Raw genomic sequence first — 10,163 nt, forward strand, 5'->3', positions numbered from 1 at the left:
ACTGGAGTTTGTCATCAGGTTTAGAGGGAGGCGTTTTGAGATGGGCAAGACCTGAGCCTAAGAGCCGAAGACAAAGAACCAATGGAAGAGGGGAAGTTGGCAACAAAGAGAGCAAACAGGTGATTTACAAACAAGGACAGAGGACGGGCCCCAGAGCCCAGAAGGGCAGGAGGAAGGACAAATCTCGCCTTGAGGAATAAGACAAGGAGAGTTCATTCCAGCAGCTACAAGTGGGTCACGGGAAGCGGGCAACAGTCCTCTTGGACTCTTTTCTCTCTAAAAGTTCCTATTACTTATAGAGCATGAAAGGTATGAGGTGGGGCTCTGGGAAATATCACAAGTAAAGGTGCACATGGTGCTTCAGGGCGATGCTCCATTAAACTGGGAGGGTACAAAGTTTTGAATAATAGACTATTTTCTTATATCTTCCATGTTTCTGTGCTCAAGTGAAGTAAGCAGGGATTATTCTCAAAAATTATCAGCCTAGAAAAAAAAATCCATCCTTTTTCACTCATCCAAGGCCTTCCGATGATTCAACGTCTCCATTTTCTGGCCACCACCCTCTCTTCCAAATATACTGGCCCTTCTTGTTCCCTGCATATGATAAGCATGCTCCTGACTCTAGGGCCTTTGCACAAGCTATTCTCTCAGGGCAGAAGTGTCTTTGTCTAGCCCTTGGCATGCAATCCCTCTTCAATTGCTTTAAAACCTCTCTTAAAACCCTCATCTTATTTCTAGAAGATTCCCTGTTCAATTATTTTAAATAACGCCCTTCCTGATTCTTTTATTCCCATCCTTCTATATATTTCTTCGTAGGATTTGTCCTCACTGACCTATTTTTCATTTGATTGCTTGCCTAATGGCTGTTTTTCCCTCCAGCCCTGCCCTAGAGCACTGAGGTTTAGTCTGTTTTGTAACCTGTTCTACCCTAGTACCTAGGAGAGTGCCGATAGCAAATACAGAGTGTGCAGTACTTGCTGATGGAATTCCAGCTCTTTTCTACTCTGTCGTCATCGTCTTCTTCTGCTTCTGCTTCTGCTTCTTTTAAAAATGTTATTTATTTATTCATGAGAGACAGACAGAGAGAGAGAGGCAGAGACACAGGCAGAGGGAGAAGCAGGCTCCATGCAGGAGCCTGATACGGGACTCGATCCTGGGACTCTACGATCACGCTCTGGGCCAAAGGCAAGCGCTGAATCACTGAGCCACACAGGGATCCCCTTCTTTTTTTTTTTTAAATATGGAATGCTTCACAAATTTGCATGCCATCCTTGCTCAGGGACCATGCTAATCTCTGCATTGGTCCAATTTTAGTATATGTGCTGCCCAACCGACCGCTACTCTGTGTCTTTAGTAAATGTTTCTCCCCCTTTCCAGCGTCCATGCCTTTTAACTTCCTTTTCTTTCCATTGCATCAGAAAGGGATCTATTGTCAGGTCACTGTACCATCATTGCTTAATTACTCTTCAGTGCGATGAATTTTGGTCATTGCACCTTTCCATATAAATGTATAGTTCCAACTTTTATTTCTAATTGTGGAATACATTTTATTCCAAATTGAATTCCGGTATCATAAACAGATATTCAGACATTTTCTCAAACATAGACATTTTTGTTGGCTAGGGGATAAGGAAGTCAATGGAGGGAGTCTGTCTCCTAAATGATCCTGCCCTGTTATGCGCCACTTTAGAAACTTTCTCTTACAGTCCCCATTCCACCCACCACGCAGCAACCAAGGCTCCAAACAACTCCCCCCTCCCCTGGGCTCTGCTGGGCAGAGCCTTGCCTCAGGCCATACTGTGGGTCTCCCACCTTATATCCAGGTCTACTCTACAGATGGGGGCAGGCCCTACTGGGCCTCCAGGACTGATCCAGATGCTCAGAAGAATTTATAGCCTCAGGGTAAATTTTTGTAGTCTGTGGATACACACTTCCCCCTTTCTGCCTCTGCTATGCAATTTTGCTTCAGGATGAGTTATACCCTGGGTCTCACCCACATCTGATTTAGAGGATATTTAGGTGAGACTTTTGACTTTAGAGTTGATGCTAGAATGAATTAAGACTTTGGGGGCTATTGGCATAGAATATGTGTATTTTGCATGAGAAAAGGACACGAATTTTGGAGGGGCCAGGGCAGAAAGCTAAGAACCAAACTGTGTGATTAAGTAGTAATTTTTTACTTTGCTTGCTTGCTTGCTTTGAGAATGGAAACCATCTGCAACACTGTCTATATTAACATGACTTCACTATCCACCTGCCTGCATTCAAGTGACTTCAATATTCCACAAAAATTTTGCCAGGAAGTTTTCCAAGAAATTGAAGTTGCATTGTTTTTGCTTCAGGAACATTCTGAAAATCCATTTCTCCATACAATGTGAAACTCTATGACCCTCATCATAGTTAATAGCCCCTTCCCCAGACAATAGGCCTCACAACCAGACTCACTGCATGATTGTTTATCCTTTAAAATACACTTTGCTAATCCTTAACAGTTACATCATGAATTTTGCCCAATCCCAATCAGGTCTACCCACTGACAGACCTTAAAATATACCTCTAAAAACCTCATAAGTATCCCTTTTTTGCTCTCTTTCTTCTAAAATGCTTGTCTCCCTTACTGCTTTGTTTTATCAATGGCATCTTTTGGTGTCTTTTCAGGGAATTTGACAGTCAATGGATTTTTATTCTTATTGTAGAATAAATAAGAAGCCAAACAGGATCATAATAATTTCTATTTCCTATCATTTTAACATGAAATGCTCCAGTAATGGGCCTATTTGTTCTCTCTTTTGTTCCAAATACAGTAAAGAATCTTTTTTTTCTTTAGCACGTCCCCCCCAATCTTATTGCATTTAAAGCCTTTTAATCTTTCACACATTGTTTCTTCTTTCCTTCTAAGCGCTTCTACTTCCCTCCTTACCTTGTAGTGAGAACACTGCCTGCATCGCAAGACAATGGGGAGATTAAGTGAGATAATGTTTGTTGAATATGTCGTGATGTAAATATCAGGGACAGAGTCCTCCTTCATTTTCCCATAGTTCTTTGCATTTACCTTTATTTGAGCACCTGCATCTGGCTCTGTCCTTCACCAGAAACCTCAAAAAAGTAAGAGTTGCAATCTTTCCATCCACTTCAATATTTTGCACAGTATCCGAACCAGAAGTTGGTTCTCTGCCATACAGGGCAGAGAGGAAAGAGACCAGACAGTAACGGCACCACAGTAGACTAAAGAACAGGTGGACGAATGTTCAACAAGCCCTGACTAAAGTCGGAGACCTAAAGGCAAGTGGGTAGGTGCTGAACCAAGGTTAGAAGCAAAAGTTCAAGTCTGCACACAGAGGCAAGTGGCACCAATGGTCTTTGGTCAGGAACATCCCTGTCTTGAAGGGGTCATAGCCCCACCAAAAGCACATGTGTTCCTGGATTGCCCTACCATGGTCACGGGCCATAGTTCATTTTTACAGCTTCCTTCCTCTCTTGAGTACTATTTCTTTCTATGGTTTCCGGCAACAGAAACCACTATGTAAACTCTTAAAAATTCTCTTCCCAACCTTAGTACAACGTCCGACTCTATCTAACATTTTTTTCCTTTACCATTAGGAACTCCAAGATAACCAGGTCGCTTTCTCAGAATATCCCCTAAAATGTGATTGGAAAAGAAATCAGACTTACCCAGGGCCACCGGAGAGCAAAAGGACTGTGTCTAACAAGTATTTAATGGACAGGTGTCTACATAATAAGTCTGAGCCTCATCATTCAGCCAGAGGACATTCATTTACTCTGGCTAGTGTTCAAAATTCTCCGGACAGGAAAGCATTCTGCTCTTTCCCTAAGGGCTTTATAGTACCCTCAGATTAGAAGAGCGAATTCATGTAACCCAAGGATGCACACATTTTCAGAGCAGTGCCAGCTTTCTGTGAGCTGATGCTGTTCGACTTTTAGCGTTGAGTGTAATAAATAGCAAGAAGACTACATTATGGGGATCTCTGGGTGGCGCAGCGGTTTGGTGCCTGCCTTTGGCCCAGGGCGCGATCCTGGAGACCCGGGATCGAGTCCCACATCGGGCTCCCGGTGCATGGAGCCTGCTTCTCCCTCTGCCTATGTCTCTGCCTCTCTCTCTCTCTCTGTGTGACTATCATAAATAAATAAAAATTAAAAAAAAAAGACTACATTATTAAAAAAAAAAAAAAAAGGACAGGAGGGAATTATTTTTTCACTACCAGACACAGAGAAAAGTACTACAGAATTTGCCTTAAGTTCTTTTTGGTTGGGATGCATATTTATTCAACTATATGACTTTGAAATCTGGACCCTAGCAGCAAAACTGAAACTAATTCTTTACCTATATATGCATACACGCACACACACGTGCGTGCATATCCAACTCCCTTAAAACATGCCTCTAATGGATTCCTCAACAGTGTTTCTAATCAAGACTTACAAATTCAAAAGCCGCTAGGGATAAGACAGGTATGATGTTACGCACTATGCAATAGTAAAGACTATGGCAGAGTCATATGGCCCATGCCCTGCCTAAGAATATTCAGATTTCTTTTTCACCGATATTTATTTTGCTAATTGAAGCCACTGCTAGCCAAATTCAACTAAAGGGCCCCAGTTTGTGATCCCCACAACTAATCTCTGCCAAGGCTCCATATACAAGCACATTATATTCCTCTACTTCTCTCCGTTGCTCTAAATGAGCCATGAAAACACCTTACTTTTGGCCTCAGAGCAAAACTCAGTCTGAGTTCTAACCTTTAATACATTCTCCAGTTGTGCCACTAAGAGTCACAAATAGCATTCGATTCGCTGGCCCCAAAATATTTTCTGGAGACATACTTAAGGTTAATCAAGTTTCCACTACGAATCATAGTAATAGGTGGCTTTTATTAAGCGCTTACTGCATGCTAAAATAAAATCGTTGCTCTCCCCACGTTTCATAAATAATGAATAGTCAGGAAAGGTAAGAGCTGCTGTATGACTCACAATTCAACCGACTCACGAAAATCCACATGATACTGTGTACACAACAATCACTGCTGTCTACAGAGCGGCCAGTGTGGACTTTGAGTCACGGAGTGTGTGTGAGTGTGTGCGTGTCAGCGAGAGAGAAAGAAAGCGAGTGAGAGGGAGGGAATGATATAATCTCCAGGTAATTTTATCTTCCAATGTGTAAGTGCGTGTTTGAACAAACAGCGGACCGGCATGTAGCTTTACCCTGGACTTCCAGCTCTCACTGTCATCCAAGATCTCTCAAGGTGCTTTGCAACGTCGTTCACATCATTATCGCTTTAATGTTAACAAAACATTGAAAATTTCTTTCTCAGCTTAACGAAAAGCTAATAAAAGTCCTTTTTTTTTTTTTTTTCTTAATGAATGATTCTAACTATGTGATGATAATACATAGGCTGGGCAAGTTACGAGAGAGGCAGGAGATTCCAAAGCATTAGCACGGCTGCGGAAAGTTAGTCTGGGCTGTAATGTTCTTGTTAGTAAGGAGTAGGTATCTGAAACAAATATGCTCCGTAACAAGTGGGTACGGGGTTGTGATGTCAGGACGTTCTAATTTAAGGGTTTAGAATTCCTTTTAAAATTCTAGGAAGACGTGTGGATAGGAGCATAAAAATTTATCTCCTAGAGCACAGGTGGACAAATTTTGGCGATGAAGGCCAGTCCCCATCGCAACTACTCAGCCCTGTCCCTGTCCTAGGAAAGTGGTCGCAGACAACAGCCAGAGACCACATGCAAATGGATGGGCATGGCTGGGTTCCAATAGAACGTTAAGGACACTGAAATTTGAATTTCATGAAGCTTTAATGTGTCACAAAATATGATTTTTCTTTTCATATTTTACAACATTTAAAAATATAAAAATATTCTTAGCTCATGGACCATCTAAAAACATGCAGGGAGACCAATTTGGCCTACAGGCCATATTTTCCCACTTTAACTATCCTGAAACCTAACATTAGAAAGGCTGATTGAATGTATTTTGCTGTGGAGTAAGAAATTTACTCAGGTCAATTCGGTCAGTGTGGCTTCACCCCCTCCCAGCATCATCTCACTTTAACTACCTGGACCAAAGAAAGAGGGGACCATCTCCCTCCTCTCTACATGGGGCACTTCCCCTTAACCATTTGGACCCTACAAATAACCCTCTGAGTTTATTCACTACCTCACTCCTCATATAAAAAGGTTAAAATGTGACCCGTGATTTATGCAGTTTAATCGTGAAGTTAGATGAGTGTTTTTGAGAAATAATACTATAAGGGGAAAAAAATGCTCTCGGATTGTTAAGTAAAAGAATCAGAGAAACCACACCATATACACAATACGATCCCAATCCTGGGAGGGGAGAATTACCTTTCGTTCAAGGTGGTTTGGATTTTATCTTCATGATTCTCAGTCTTTTCAGAAGTTTAATAATTATTTAAGAAGAAAACCCATTACGTTTTTCATCCTCTTTCTAAATATCATCCCAACCTTCGGAGCTGATCTCCCTCCATTATGTGGCTTCTACTAACTCTGATTTATATCTCCCGGTCTTAAATCCCAATCCTTAATACTCAGCCTCCACCTAAAAATAGAATCTCTAATAAGAGCCATTAGAAATAACACGTTGTGGCTCTAAAAGCTGCTAGACTGTTCTAGGGAAGTGAGCCCTTGTTAAAGAGAGACTTTTAAAATCACTTTGTCCTTGTCTGTGAATGGCTTTATTATTTAGCCAAGTTACCTGATAATTAACACAGATCGACCAATTAGGCTAACATTAGTGTCACCTGATGCTTGCTCTGAATCCTGGCTTTTCTGTTTAGCACAAATTAAAGCCTACTAATTAAATAAATTTGAATGCCAATAGATAGAGCCTGGCAAGAATCGATTCAGAAAATACTATGTTCAGTGGATTTATGAATGCTCCCTTCCTAAACTGATATGAACCCAAAAGGAAGGGAAGGGCATCCAACTTAGCATCCTATATGATAAAAGGTTAGAGTCGGTTAGAGTTTGCAGAACGCAGGTAAAACTAAGCAACAACTCACCATCCACAGGACCCTGAGCCCACGGTAAGTTCCCGCGTAACGTAAATGTACTCGAAGCTGGACAGAGGCCGGATGCATTCGCTCACTGCTCTTGCTCTGCATTCATTCCACGTGCCTAGTGTCCTTGGGACCCGGGATCAGAGAGCAGGAGGCCCAGAGCATAAACGACGACAGCAGCGTGATGAGCCAGTTTTCAACTTGGGGCTACAATTCATTTGACATGTTTCAGATTAGGGGCTTAGAGCTCTATATGGATTTGCTGAGCCTGCATGCAATGGACCAAAGGCCTTCCATGACGTTCTCTTGCAGTCGTTCCTTCTCCCGGTGTTAGGAAGCCACACTTTTGACTTTCCTACAGCCTCCTAGCTCACTGGCTCTCTGCTTTCATCCAACCTGTGTGTTACCAGCACAGCTCTGATCATGTCACTCCCGCGTAAGAATCCTTTGCGGGCCCCCTCCACCTACTCAATACATTTAAAAAATAAATAAATTCAAGGTTTCTTACCGTTGGCCCTGACTCTTCCCAAATTGCTTTGTACTACATTTGCATGCATAGTGGAAGCTTCAGACTCTCCCCAGATAAGCCCTGAGCTTTCTTCCCATTCACTTCTCTGTTGTGTTAGCCTATAATAATAACAATGAAAGATCATAATAGCCATAGTCTATTAACCTTTACTATATCTCATTTTGTCCTCATACTAACCCTAATACAGTAGGTATCATATCCCCATTTTAAAGATGAGACTTGGGGAAATTAAGCAATTTGCCCATGATCATCTACACAATTCAAATGCAGGCCTCTGAATCATATGCCCACTCCCTTGGCCGCTTCAGTATACGGCCTCCTTCATCTCACTCTATTCCAAATGCCCTCACAACCAACCTCCACTTAAACACACACAGAAATTCTACCCATTGTTCAAGACCCCCCTCAAATGCTACCTCCTGCGTAAAGTCTTCCCTAGTCACCCCCCTCTTCCCACAGCTCCAGAATATGTCCTTTCTGCCTATGGATCTGATATGCCCCAAGTCTCAGTAGTGATCTCAAAGTAAGACATTTATTCATTTTTTAAAAGTAAGCTCTAAAGCCAATGTGGGGCTTAAACTCAAGACCCTAAGATCAAGAGTTGCATGCTCTACCAACCAAGCCAGCCACGCACCCCACCATTTATTCTTTAATATTAAACTTACAATGACTCTAAATTTTGTCCCGTGAATCACAGGATGTCTATTTTTCCACCAGTTTCTCTCCATATCTAACTTCTGGGAACCCCTGTGAAATACATACATGCTCCAAATCTATCTTGAGGCTTGCCCCATCACCCATGTTCTGAATTACTGCTACATCAGAACTCTCCTGGGGATCTCTTCAGGGTGTTCTCTCTTTCTGTAGCAATTTGCTCCAAGACTGGACAACAGTCCATGTTGTTGACCACCAATTTCCCCAAAAAGTCCACCAGAAAAACTTGACCGAGCAAAACAAAGTCTATCAGACTTACTGCAGTAATGGAGAGTGACTCCTTGACCGCATCTTACAGATATCTCACAAGAGAGAGATCAGAAGAGGACATTTTTAGGATTCTGGGATCTGGCTTAAGGAGGAGTCTTTTAAGGCAAGAAATGAATTGAGATTAGACAAGGTTTATGATACAGTAATTTAAAACTGATGAATATAGAAACACTCATGTCTTGAAGCAATTGGCAATAAGTATCGTCTGAGAAGTGAACTGTTGCCTAAACAAGCAGTCTCTCATCCTGATGGAACTATTTACCCATGTGAGCAAACCCTTGGCTCTGAGAATTTCCCAAACAGTAAAGTTATTTACTAGTTTATAGTTTTATCACAGAAGAATTACCTAGAATGATCTGGTTGTTTGCCACAGTCTCACTTCCAAACTCTACACCATTTCCTGATCCGTAGCTAGTCTCAGGCTGTCCTGTGTAACGAACTGTTTTGAGTGCTTATGAGATAATGGAGGCACAATGCCGAGAGTCCTCCTTTTGCCATTAATAGCAATTATTCTTGGTGCTCGCAGGCTGTAAAGGCAACCATGGAGTTCCTGTTTAGCCCCCAGAATAAAAGACCAAAGTCAACACAAAGGTGGAAAGGGAAGGCTGACAGGCAAGGTAGTGAGTAGATCAAGGGGAAATGAAAGGGAAAATATCAACCTTCACAGCGTCAACCATGAGTCATCATGATACTGAGCTGTCGAAGGCTTTGTTATTGGTTTTCTGTTGGAAGCTCTTTGGTAGCCTTTCCCAAGTGAAGTCTCAAAGTTCACGCCCATTTAGGGGTGAAGCCCTACCAGGCTGAAAGGGGATATTGAGGTTGTGTGATCTACTCAATCCATGATGATTTCAGAACTCTAATGGTGATTACAAGGCAACTCCCACAACCCATTCCACTCACTGCCTCGTGATTGATGTGCTGCTCTCTGAACTTACCCACTGAGAGGTCCCTAATGACAGAGAACAAACTTTAACCTACTGTTGGCAATATTACTACTTTTGGGACCATAACCACATTGAAGATAGGGTTTCTAAAAACCACCACCATGGCCGCTAAGTTTGAGAGGCATCACTTCCTATTTATCAATATATTTGTTATTACTCTGAAAGGCTAAGATGCTGTTATTGTAGCTGCTAATGTATTAACTGTCCCCCAGCAGAGTTTATGACAATCTGCTTTATGGAAGATTCTCCTCCCTACACACACTTGAGGTTCAGCATCAGCTTGTTTTTATTTTTAATTTTTATTTCACATTATCTCTCATCGCTGTAAACACAGGCACTCATGTGCACACACACCTCTCAGATGCTGTGGCCTCAGGGGAGCCAGGCTGACTGAAAAGTCATCTAAACGAAACCTCCCCGTGGAGCCGCACAAACAGGCATCACCTTTTGCCCTGTTCCTCCCGACATGACACAAGCTCTCCAGGGGCACACGGAGGTGACTGAGGTGAGGATGAGGAAGGATTAGACAGAGGGGAAAGGGAATCCCAGACCTACTCTCCAGAGGCCATCTCCTCAGACCCTCAAAAGCCCTCCAAAGTGTTCAATCGGACCAAACCTCATGTTTCTCGGGGTAATGAAGGCTGCAGAGGTAATAGAATCATACTT

At 42.3% G+C, this 10,163-nt stretch overlaps 1 non-coding gene across 1 annotated transcript; it reads right to left on the bottom strand.

Moving 5' to 3' along the window:
• Positions 1-1,234: 1,234 nt before the first annotated feature.
• LOC119866804 lies at positions 1,235-1,338 on the bottom strand. Its single transcript, XR_005381314.1, has one exon. It is a non-coding gene; the product is annotated as a U6 spliceosomal RNA (small nuclear RNA).
• Positions 1,339-10,163: the final 8,825 nt, after the last annotated feature.

The sequence above is a fragment of the Canis lupus genome, chromosome 29, assembly GCF_011100685.1.
Source record: "Canis lupus familiaris isolate Mischka breed German Shepherd chromosome 29, alternate assembly UU_Cfam_GSD_1.0, whole genome shotgun sequence".
In the NCBI taxonomy this organism is placed as follows: Eukaryota; Metazoa; Chordata; class Mammalia; order Carnivora; family Canidae; genus Canis; species Canis lupus.